Source organism: Bos indicus x Bos taurus, chromosome 7 (assembly GCF_003369695.1).
Source record: "Bos indicus x Bos taurus breed Angus x Brahman F1 hybrid chromosome 7, Bos_hybrid_MaternalHap_v2.0, whole genome shotgun sequence".
Classification (NCBI taxonomy): Eukaryota; Metazoa; Chordata; class Mammalia; order Artiodactyla; family Bovidae; genus Bos; species Bos indicus x Bos taurus.
The window spans coordinates 49438186-49450468 of record NC_040082.1 but is presented as its reverse complement, the minus strand read 5'-3'; the positions used below and the strand labels follow the sequence as shown (position 1 = coordinate 49450468).

At 38.1% G+C, this 12283-nt stretch overlaps 1 protein-coding gene across 4 annotated transcripts in view; it reads left to right on the top strand.

The window, feature by feature from the left end:
• Positions 1-12283, top strand: part of HMGXB3 (HMG-box containing 3) — a 60877-nt gene that overhangs the window by 34220 nt on the left and 14374 nt on the right. The window lies entirely within an intron of this gene.

The following is a 12283-nucleotide window of genomic DNA, read 5'->3' as shown; positions in this document are numbered from 1 at the left end:
TAACCTTATGTTCTATATGTGCATGCAGCAGACTTTGTTACTGTGCAGTTGTGAGTTCTGACAAATGCACTGAGTTTTGTAACTGTCACCACAATCAGTATAGAGAACAGTTTCATCATCCCCAAAGCATTCTCTTTTAATGTCCCTTTTAATAACCCCATTCTCTTTTAATAACCCCTCACCCCTAACCTCTGGCAACCGTTTGATAGTTTCTTCATTCCATATATTTCTATCTTTCCAGAACGTCATATAAATCTATAGTGAATAGTTGTGAATCTGGCTTCTTTTACTATATATATATGTCTTTGAAGTTCATCTATCTGGTTCTGTGTATCAGATTTTCCCTTTTATTGTTGAATAGTTTTGCATTGTGTGGAACACCACACTTGATTGTCTGTTCATTCCTTGAGGAATGTTTGGATTTTTACCAATTTTGACAATTGTATTCATAACTGTAAACAATCATGTATAGAGTTTTGTGTAAACGTAAATTTTCATTTTATTTTGGGTAAATACCCTAGGAGTCACATTGCTGGGCCATGTGGTAAATGTATGTTTAGTTTTATGAGAAATCACCAAACTGATCACCTATTTTGTGCCATTTTGTGTTCGCTCTAATGATGGGTGAGAATTCCAGTTTGCTTCATATGTCAGCACTTGGTATTATCTATTTTGTGTGTGTGTGTTTCAGCCATTCTAATAGGTGTGTGTAGTAATAACTTAACGTGGTCTCAATTTAAGACTAATGAAGTTGAGCATCTTTTTGTGGGTTTATTTGTCATCTGTATGTCTTTGGTGAAGTACCCATTCTATCTTTGGCCCATTGAACTGGGTGGTTTTCTTGCTGTTGAGTTTTGAATGTTCATCCTTTGTCAGATAAGTGATTTGCAGATATTTTATTATGGTTTGTGTCTTATATTCTCATTCTCCTAACAGAATCTTCGACAGAGCAAAAATTTTCAAGTATGATAAAGACCAATTCATCAAATTTTGTTTTAGCAATTGTGTTGATGTTATTGCTGTCTTTATCTAGGTGACGATCATAAATATTTTCCTATGTTTTCTGCTAAAAGCTTTATAATTTATGGTTTTTATTTGTCTGTAACCCATTGTGAATTCATTTATATGTAAGGTTTGAGGTCCAGATTGAGGTTTTTTTTTTCCATGTGGACATCCATTTATTCCACTATTTGTTAAAAAGTAGTCCTTTCTGCTTTGAATTGCCTCTGCTACTTAATTGAAAAACAATTAGTCATGTATATGTAGGTCTATTTCTGCACTGTTTCATTGGTTATATTGTCTATTCTTTTGCCAGTATCAGGTGTCTTGAATACTGTTGCTTTTTAGTAGCTCTTATCGTTTGGGTAGTATAAATTCTCCAACCTTGTTCTTCCTGAATTGTTTTAACTCTTTTTGTTTCTTTGCATTCCCATATGAATTTTAGAATCAGCTTGCTAGTATTTACAGAATCCTGCTAGAATTCTAATTGGAATTGTGTTAAATTTGTAGACCAGCTTGCAGAAGTTTGACATGCTTAAAAATATTGAGTCTTTCTAATACATGATATAGTCTATTTTTCTATTTGATTAGGTTTTCTTTTTTTTTTTTTATCAGTGTTTCATTGTTTTTAGCATATAGGTCCTGCAGGTATTTTGTTAGATTTATACCTAGGCATTTAATTTTGTTCAGTGTTAAATGACATGGTTCAATTTCTAACTGTTTGGTGCTAGTATAAAAACATAATCGGGTTTTATCTATTGAACTTTATTCAATGACCTTGTAAAACTCACTCATTAACTTTAAGAACTTTAGTAGATTAGCATTATAATTTCTTTCCTGGCATGTTTTTTACTTAAATATGTATTTTATTGAAATATAGTTGACTTACAGTGTTTCAGGTACACAGCGAGGTGATTCAGTTATACATATACACATAATATTTTTGAAATTATTTTCCATTATAGGTTATTACAAGATACTGAGTATAGTTCCCTGTGCTATAAAGTAAACCTTCATTGTCACATTTACTTTTTTAAATTAAATATAGCATTCTATTCATGGTAAGTCAAACAAGTGGAATCAAAATGTCATACATTTTTTAGTTAGGCAAAAATTCATAAGTTTTCTAAAATATATACATTATGCATACATATGAGAAAGACTGAAGGCAGGAGGAGAAGGGGACAACAGAGGATAAGATGGTTGGATGGCATCACTGACTCCATAGATGTGAGTTTGAGCAAGCTCCTGGAGTTGGTGATGGACAGGGAAGCCTGGCGTGCTGCAGTCCATGGGGTTGCAAAGAGTAGGAAACGACTGAGTGATTGAACTAAACTGGTTTGGTGGTGCTGACTTCTCTTAACTTTTGCTTTGTATGGAAAGCTTTTGATTTCTCCATCAAATCTGAAGGAGAGTCTTGCTGGGTAGAGTATTCTTGGTTGTAGGTTCTTCCTTTTCATCACTTTAAATATATCATGCCATTCCCTTCTGGCTTGTAGAGTTTCTGTTGAGAAATCAGCTGATAGCCTGATGGGAGTTCCTTTGTATGTTATTTGTCGTTTTTCCTTTATCGCTTTTAATATTTTATGTTTGTCTTTAACTTTTGTCAGTTTGATTAGTATGTATTTTGATTGTTCCTTCTTGGGTTTATCATGCCCTGGACTTGATTGATTGACTATTTCTTTTCCCATGTTTGGGAAGTTTTCAGCTGTTATTTCTTCAAATATTTTCTCAGGTCCTTTCTCTCTCTCTCCTTCTGGGACCCCTATAATGTGAATGTTGGTGCATTTAATGTTGTTCCAGAGTCTCTAAGGCTGTCTTCATTGCTTTTCACTCTTTTTTTCTATATTCTGTTCTGTGGCAGTGATTTCCACCATTCTGTCCTCTGGGTCATTTATCTATTCTGCCTCAGTTATTCTGCTATTGATTCCTTCTAGTGTATGTATTCATCTCTGTTTGTTCTTTAGTTCTTCTAGACCTTTGGTAAACATTTCTTGCATCTTCTCCATTATTTTCCCAAGATCCTGGATCATCTTCACTATCATTATTCTGAATTCTTTTTCTGAAAGGTTGCCTATCTCCACTTGTTTTTCTGGAGTTTTATCTTGTCCCTTCATCTGGGACATGTACTTAGTCACTCAGTCGTGTCCAAGTCTTTGTGACCCCGTGGACTGTAGCCCACCAGGCTTCTCTGTCCATGCGGATTCTCCAGGCAAGAATACTGGAGTGGTTTGCCATGCCCTTCTCCAGGGGATCTATCTTCCCAACTCAGGGATCAAACCCAGGTCTCCTGCATTACAGGCAGATTCTTTAACTATCTGAGCCACCAGGGAAGCCTCCCTAAGTCATGTCCGACTGTCGTGACTTCATGGACTGTAGCTGTCAGGCTCCTCTGTCCGTGGATTCTCCAGGCAAGAATACTGGAGTGGGTTGCCATGCCTTTATCCAGGGGATCTTCCCAACCCAGGAATTGAACCAGGGTCTCCTGCATTGCCAGCAGATTCTTTATGGATTGAGCTTCAAGGGAAGCTCCTCATCTAGGACATAACTTTCTGTTTTTTATTATGATTAACTTTCTGTAATATGGTTTTTGTTTTAGCTGCTGTGGGACTGTGCTTCTTTTTGCTCTTCCATCTGCCTTCTGGTGGATGAGGCTAAGAGGCTTGTATAAACTTCCTCAAGGGAGGGACTGGCAATGGGAAAAACTGGGTCTTGCTCTGGTGGGCAGGGCCATACTCAGTAAAGCTTTAATTATCTGCTGATGGGTGGGGTTGCACTCCCTCCCTGGTAGTTGTTTGACCCAGCCCTGGGGTCTGCAGGCTTTATGGTAGGGTTAATGGTGAACTTCAAGAGGGTTTATGCCAAAGGGGAACTTCTTGGTCTGATGTTGCCAGTGCCCCTGTCCCTGTGTTGAGTCCCTGCCAACCCATGCCTCCACAGGAGACCCTCCAACTCTAGCAAGTAGTTTTCATTCAGTCTTCTGTTGGGTCTCTATTCCTTTCCTCTGGGTCTTGGTGTGGGCAAGATTTTGTTTGTGCCCTCCGAGACTGGAGTCTGTGGTTCCCCCAGTCCTGTGGAAGTCCTATAATCAAATCCTGCTGGCCTTAAAGGCCAGATTGCCAGGCCTTCTCAAACCCCCAGGCTGGGAAGCCTGACGTGGAATTCAGAACTTTTACAACAGTGGGAGAACTTCGTTTGGTATTATTGTGCTCCAGTTTGTGGGTTACCCACCAAGCAGCTATGGGATTGCATTTTATTGTGTTTGCACCCCTCCTCCCATCTCACTGCAGCTTCTTCGTTGTCTTTGGACGTGTCTTTTCTTTATTTTGGTGGTTCCAGCTTCCTCCTGTCAGTGGTGGTTTATCAGCTGGTTGCAGTTCTGGTGTTCTTCCGGGAGATGAGCGCACACCCTTCTACTCTGCCATCATGAACCAGAAGTCCTTCTGCATCGTTGTAATTTTTTCAGTTTTGTCAATTTGATACATAGAAACTGTTATAAAACTGCTTTTCTTTAATCTTACTTTTTACTAAAGCATAGGTGATTTATAATGTTAATTTCTGCTCTACAGCAAAGTGACATAGTTATACACACACATATATATATCCTTTTTTATATTCTTTTGCATTATGGTTTATCCCAGGATATTGAATCTAGTTTCCTGTACTTTAGGACCTTGTTACTTATCCAGTCTGTATGTAATAGTTTGCATCTACTAACCCCAGATTCCCAGTCCATCCCTCCCCAACCCCCTCCCCCACAAGTCAGTTCTCTCGGTCTGAGGCTGTTTCTGTTTCGTACGTAGGTTCGTTTGTGCTGTTTTAGGTTACACATGTAAGTGATATCGTGTGGTATTTGCTTTCTCTTTCTGACCTACTTCCCTTAGTATGATGATCTCTTGTCGCATCCTTATTGCTGCAAATGGCATTATTTTGTTCTTTTTTATGGCTGAGTAGTATTCTGTGTGTGTGTGAGTGTGTGTGTGTATCCATCCTTCTGTTGGACGTTTCGGTTGTTCTCATGTCTTGGCTGTTGTCAGTGCTGCTGCAGGGGTATGTGTATTCTTTCACACCGTGTTTTCCTCTGGATACATGCCCAGGAGTGGGATTGCTGGCTTATATGGCAGTTCTGTTTTTTAGTTTTCCATAGTGGCTACACCAGTTTACATTCCACCAGTGGAGGGAGTGTTTCCCTTTTCTCCACACTGTCTCCAGCTTTTACTGTGTATAACCCCTTTTTTTTTTTTTCTTTCTTTTTTTGGATCTTTCATTCTGTGTCTGTAGACTTTTTAATGATGGCCATTCTGACTGATGTGGTACCTCCTGGTAGTTTTGATTTGCTTTTCTCTACTAATGATGTTGAGCATCTTTTCATGTATCTATTGGCCATCTGCATGTCACCTTTGGTAAATGTCTAGGTCTTCTGCTTATTTTTCAGTTGGGTGGTTTGTTGTTGTTGAGCTACATGAGCTGTTTGTATGTCTTTGAGAGTAAGCCCTTGTTGGTTACATCATTCACAGATATTTTCTCCCGTTTCATAGGTTGTCTTTTCCTTTTGTTTGTAGTTTCCTTTACTGTGCAAAAGCTTGTAAATTTGACTAAATCCCATTTGTTTACTTTTGTTTTTATTTTTATTGCCCTGGCAACTGACCTAAGGAAACTCTGGTACAATTTCTGTCAGAGAATGTTTTGCCTGTGATCTCTTCTAGGAGTTTTATAATGTCTTATATTTAATTCTGCAAGCCATTTTGAGTTTATTTTTGTGCATGGTATGAGAGTGTGTTCTAACTTCATTGATTTACACGCAGCTGTCCAACTTTCCCAACACCACTTGGCTGAAGATTTTTCCCATTTTATCCTTGCCTCCTTTGACCATAGGTGTGTGGGTTTATTTCTGGGCTCTCTATTCTGTTCCATTGATCTGTATGTCTGTTTTTGTACCGATACCACGGTTTTGATTACTGTAGCTTTGGGGTATTGTCTGAAGTCTGAAAGGGTTGTGCCTCCTGCTTGGTTATTTTCCCTCAAGGTCTTTCATTGTCCCATATAAATCTTAGGATTATTTGTTCTAGTGAAAAATATCCTGGGTAATTTGATAGGGATCACATTAAATATGTAGATTCCTTTGGATAGTTGCCATTTTAATAATATTCTCCCAACCCAAGAGCATGGGATATCATTCCATATCTTTTCAGTTTCCTTTATTAGTATTTTATAATTCTCAGTGTAGAAGTCTTTCACCTCCTTAGGTGAAAGTATTCTTAAGTATTTTATTTATTTATTTTTGGGGGAGTGCAGTTTTTAAAGGTATTATTTTTTTTACATTACCTGTCTGCTACTTCGCTGTTAGTGTAAAGAACTGCAACCAATTTCTGTGGGTTAATCTTGTATCCTCCTACCTTGCTTAATTCATTTATCAACTCTAAATGTTTTTGTGTGAAGTCTTCAGGGTTTTCTATGTATAGCATCGTGTCATCTGCATATAGTGATGACAGTTTTACCTCTTCCCTTCCAATTTGGATACCTTTTTCTTGTCTGATTGCTGTGGCTAGGACTTCAATACTATGTTGAATAGAAGTGGTGAGAGTGGGCTTCTTTGTCTTGTTCCACATTTTAGTGGGAAGGCTTCCAGCTTTTCATTGTTGGGTATTATATTGTTTGTGGGTTTATCGTAATAGGTTTTATTATGTTAAGATATGTTCCCTTTATATGCATTTTGTTAAGAGTCTTTTTTTAAAAACCATGAATAGATGTTGAATTTTATCAAGTGTGTTTTCTGCATCCGTTGAGGTGATTATGTGTTTTTTCTCTTTTGTTGATGTTGTGTAGCATATTAATTGATTTGTGTATATTGAACCATCCTTGTGAATTTGGAATGAACGCCCTTGGTCATGGTATATGATCTTTTTTATGTATTGCTGGATTTGGTTTGTAGTGTTTTTGTTGAGAATTGTTGCATCTATATTCATCATGGATATTGATGGACAGTTTTCTGTTTTTGGCGTTACCTTTGTTTGGTTTTGGCGTTACCTTTGTTTGGTTTTGGTATCAGGGTGGTGGTGGCTTCATATAGTATCTCTGGGAGTGTTGCCTCTGCTTCAGTATTTTGGAAGAGTTTGAGAAGGGTCAGTAAAAGTTCTTCTTTATGTGTTTGGTATTGTTTGCCTGTGGAGCCATCTGATCCTGGACTTTAGTTTGTAGTTAGTTTTTTGTTTTTGTTTTGTTTTTTTCCCTTCATATTCTATTTCAGTTCTAGTAATCAGTCTGTTCAAATTATGGATTTCTTCTTGATTCAGTTTTGGTGAGCTGTGTGTTTCTAGAAATTTGTTCATTGCTTCTAGTTTGTCAAATTTGTTGGTATATAATTGTTTGTAGGATTCTGTTGTGGTTTTGTATTTCAGCAGTATCAGTTGCTGTTTCTTTTTCATTTCTTATTTTGGTTATCTGGGTTCTTTCTCTTGGTGAGCCTGGCCAGAAGTTTGGCAACTTTGTTTACCCTTTCAAAGAACCAGCACTTGGTTTTATTGATTTCATTCTATTATTTAATCTCTGTTTTATTTCTTCTCTCATCTTTTATTACTTCCTTCCTTCTGCTGAGTTTAGGCTTTGCTTGTTCTTTTTCTAAGTCTTTTAGGTGCTAATTTAGGTTGCTTATTTGAGATTTTTCTTGTTTTTTGAGGAAGGGCTATATAGCTGTGAGCTTTCCTAGCTCTAAGAACTTTTTTTTGCTCCATCCTATAGATTTTCTATGATTGTGTTTTCATTGTTGCTTGTCTCAAGGTATTTTTAATTTCCCTTTTCGATTTACTTATTGATCCATTGTTTTTAATAAAATGCTTTCATTCTCCATGTAATTTTTTTCTCATTTGTTTTCCTGTGGTTGCTTTCTAGTTTCATTCTATTGTAGATTAGAGAAGAGAAGATTGTTTGAAGTAATTTTTATACTCTTAAATTTGTTGAGGTTTGTTTTGTGCCCTAGTATGTGGTCAGTCCTGGAGAATGTTCCATGTACACGTAAAAAGAATGTGTATTCTTGGTTTTTTTTTTAAATGTAATATCCTGGAATAGAGTCTTAATTGTTGTATCATTTTGAATCTCTGTTGTCTTACTGATTTTCTGTCCAGAAGATCTGTCCATTGATGTGAATGAGGTGTTAAAAGTTTTGTGCTATTATTGTATTCCTATAAGTTTCTCCTTTTATGTCTGTTAATGTTTGCTTTATGTAATTAGATGCTCCTTTAGAGGGTTCTTATATGTTAATGGATGTAATATCTTCTTCTTGTATGACCCTTTTTATCATTATATAAGGTCTAGCTTTCTTTATGGCCTTTGTTTCAAAGCCTGTTTTATCTTTTAGGAGTATGCGACTCCCTGCTTTCTTGTCATTTCTGTGTGCATGAAATATCTTTTCCCATCCCTTAACATTAAATCTGTGTATGTGCTTTGCCCTAAAGTGGGTCTTATAGGCAGTATGTTGTAGGCTCTTGTTTTTTCATCCAGTCTACCACTTTGTGTTTTGATTGAAGCATTTAGTTCATTGACACTTAAGGTAATTATTGATAAAATATGTATTTATTGCCATTTTAAACCCTGTTTTCTTATTGGCTCTATGTTTCTTCTTTGTTCTTTTTTATCATATTTTTTGTGGCTTGATGATTTCCTTTTATCTTATGCTTGTGTTCTCTGTTTTTTGTGAGTCTTTTGTATGCTTTTGATCTGTGGTCACCCTGTTTTTCAAGTATATTAACCCCTTCCTATATCTACTTGCTTTAGACTGATAGTCATATTGTCTCAAATACATTCTTTTAAAAAAAGAGAGAATCTAAATGTTTTTACTCCTCTCCCCCACATTTTATTTTACATCTTCTTGTTTATATTCTAAGATATAATGTTGCTGGGTTTTATATTCTAGGTTGCTTTGCATGTATCTTGCCACTCCCTTCTGACCTTCAGAGTTCCTCTAAAGAAGCCTGCCAGTAGCCTTATGGGGAGGATTCCATTGGGATTAACTTGGTTGCTTTCTTGCTGCCTTTAGAATCCACTAACCTTTGCCTTTTTTTTTTTTCCCCCCACTTTTTCAATTGAAAGATAATTGCTTTACAGAATTTTGTTGTTTTCTGTCAAACATCAACAAGAATCAGCCATAGGTACGCCCGTGTCCCTTCCCTCCCTGCCATTTTTATTGTCTTGGCATAGGTGTGTTTCAGTTCATCTTGTTTGGGACCTTCTGCTTCTTGTATCTGGTTGTCTATTTCTTTCTTTAGGTTTGGGAAGTTTTTAACCATAATTTATTCAAATACATTTTTGATCTTTTTCCTTCTGGAATCCCTATTAGGCATAGATTAGCATGCTTTAGATTATCCCATAGGTCTCATATATTGCTTTCATATATTTATTTCACCTTCTGTCTCCTGTTCTGACTGGATGATTTCCATTATTCTGTCTTCCAGATCACTTACTCATTCTTCTGCATTATTCATTCTGCTGTTCATTGCCTTTAGCTCACCTTTTGTCTCAGCAAATGAGTTTCCAACTTTTCTTGGCTACTCCTTATAGTTTCTAGCTCCTTTTTACAGTAATCTGTGTTTCTGTCTATGGTCTTTCTGTTAATTCTTTCAGAATTTTTATTACTTCTTTTTGAATTCAATTTCAGATTGAAAGCATCTTTTGTTGTTTGTTCCTTCAAGGGGATTCTCTTGGTCTTTTAACTGGGAATGGTTCCTGTGCTTGTTCATTTTACTTATATTTCTCTTACTGTATGAGTTTAGGAGAAACAATTATCTACCATAGTCTTGGAATACTACATGTGGGAGCATCCTTGTATAAGCCTGTATGGGTTTAATATTTTTGTTGCTTTTAGTTTGGATGCTTGTTACCTCTTTCCTTAGCCCATGCTGGCTGTCATCCTTATGATAGGGAGTATGAAGGTATAGTGGCCTACGTGTGCTCCTGGGGCCACATGCCAGTGGGGGCAGTGATTGCTGCCTGCTCATGCATGTCTTAGCAGTAGGGGTGGCCTGCATACCTCTGGAGCTTGTGATGGCAGCAGCAGCTCATGCTGGCTCCTGGAGCTTGTATAGAATGTCCTGTTGTCTGAGAGCATGTGTGGGAAAAGAAGCGCCCCTGTGGTGCTCCTGCCCCTCTCCTTGTGTAACCCCCAACAGTGGTCTCTCGCCCCACTGGGAGGCCCAGGCTTCTTTCACGTACACAGTCAGTTACCATACTCCAGCCCCTTCAGACTGTCTCCATGCAGCCAACCCCAGTCGTCTTCCCAGATGTGGTCTCTGAAGTTCGATCTTCAGCACCCCCCCCACTGCCTGCACAGGTGGATTAGCATCTCAGGCAGGAGAGTACAGGGAGGCCATACTGACCACCTGTGCAAAGTCAGTCTCCGATTTGCCTTCCTCACACTGACTGCTGTGCTTCCCCCCTCCTCCCCCTGAGGCATCTAAGCTCCTCCTGGTTCCAGGCTGGTTTCCCCACCAGTGCTGGGACTTCACAAGGTGCAGGAACCTTTCCCCTCTCACATCTCCCTCCCTCCCTGGGACACTGGTCACATCCTGATTTCCCTCCTTTCCCCAACCACCGCCCTCCACCACCCCCCGCCCCCCCCCTTTTCCCTGGTTATATGGAGATTTTCTTGCCCTTTCGGAAGTCTCCGATCTGCAGTGTTTAGATGTTCTTCGTGAATTGTTCCATTTGTAGATGTATTTTTTATTATTTGTAGGAGGAGGTGAGCTCCATGCCCTGCTGTTCCACCATCTTGATCACTGTCCTCCTGTTGTATTTCTTTGACAGCTGGGAAGATTATATGTTTTCTGTGTTTTTCAATCTCTTTTATGAATTTCTTTTGTAAACATTTTCATTCTTTGGGGTTGTTTTGTTGATGGAGTTTGTCATCAGTTTATTAGTTGTCTTTTAAATTTGATTTTTTGGACATGAGAGTTGGATTTTGTGTGTGTAATTTTTTTTTTTTCCCTTGTTTGAGTTTTTATGTGATCAGAACTTGGACCCTCTAGTTTGTGGTCTCAGCCTTTGGTATCATGTTTAAAAAGGTCTTCCCCACTCCTCTATACCATTTGTTGTTGGGAATTGTATGCCAAAATTTGCTTTTGTTCATTTTGTGCACATGTAAAACCACCCTCTCTTATTCATCTTAAATTAGTTACATTTAAATTCTTCTGGGTCTTTGATCCCAGGATTTGACATAGGGGTGATGTTATTAGCCTTTTTCATATTCCCTATACATCCCTGGGCGAAAGGGTGCTCCTGGCCTTTCCTCATGGTATAACTAACTGTGAGAGGTGGAGGAATGGTAATCCTTTTGGTGATAAGGACTGAATTGGGTGGTAAGGCGATATTTCATTTTTTATTAAAAAGGAAAAAAAACCTGTGATATGTGTTTTATTAGTTGTTCTTTTCATATAACAGTGTATTGTGGAAAACTTCATGTCACAGCATTTAAACTTACTTTATTATTCTTAATGATTTCTTGTTTGTTTGTTCTTAGTTTTTATTTTATATTGGAATATAGTTTGCCTATGCAGGAGGCACAGGTTCCATACCTGGGTCTGGAAGATTGTCTGGAGAAGGAAATGGCAACCCACTCCAGTATTCTTGCCTGGGAAATCCCATGGGCAGAGGAGCCTGGCGGGCTACAGACTGTGGATCGGGAGAGTTGGGCATGGCTCAGCAACTAAACAACAACAAATAGTTCATTAAAAATGTGTTAGTTCCGGGTGTACAGCAGAGTGAGTCAGTTATGCATAGGCATGTACAGTTCTTTTTCCATTTAGGTTATCATGCGTATTGAGCAGAGTTCCCTGTGCTGTCAGTAGGTGCATATTGGTTATTATTTTATTTTTTCAAAAATGTTTATTTCTTGGCTGTGTTGAGTCTTACTTGTGGCCTGTGGCATCGTCATTGTTCTGGGTGGGATCTTTCACTGTGACGTATGGACTGTAGTTGTGGCACTTGGGCTTAGTTGTTGCATGACATGTTGGATCTTAGTTCCCCAAGCAGGGCTTGAACTCATGGCCCCAGCATTGCAAGGCAGATTCTTAACCACAGGGCCACCAGGGAAGTCCCTGGTTATGTATTTTAAATATAGTAGTGTATATATATCAATCCCAAACTCCCTATTTATCCCTCCCCTCACTCCTTTCCTCTTTGGTAATAACCACAAGTTTGTTTTCTAAGTCTCTGATTCTCTTTCTTTTTTGTATTAATAAATAAGTTCATTTTTAACATTTTTTTAATTCCACATATAAGCAATGTCTTGATATTT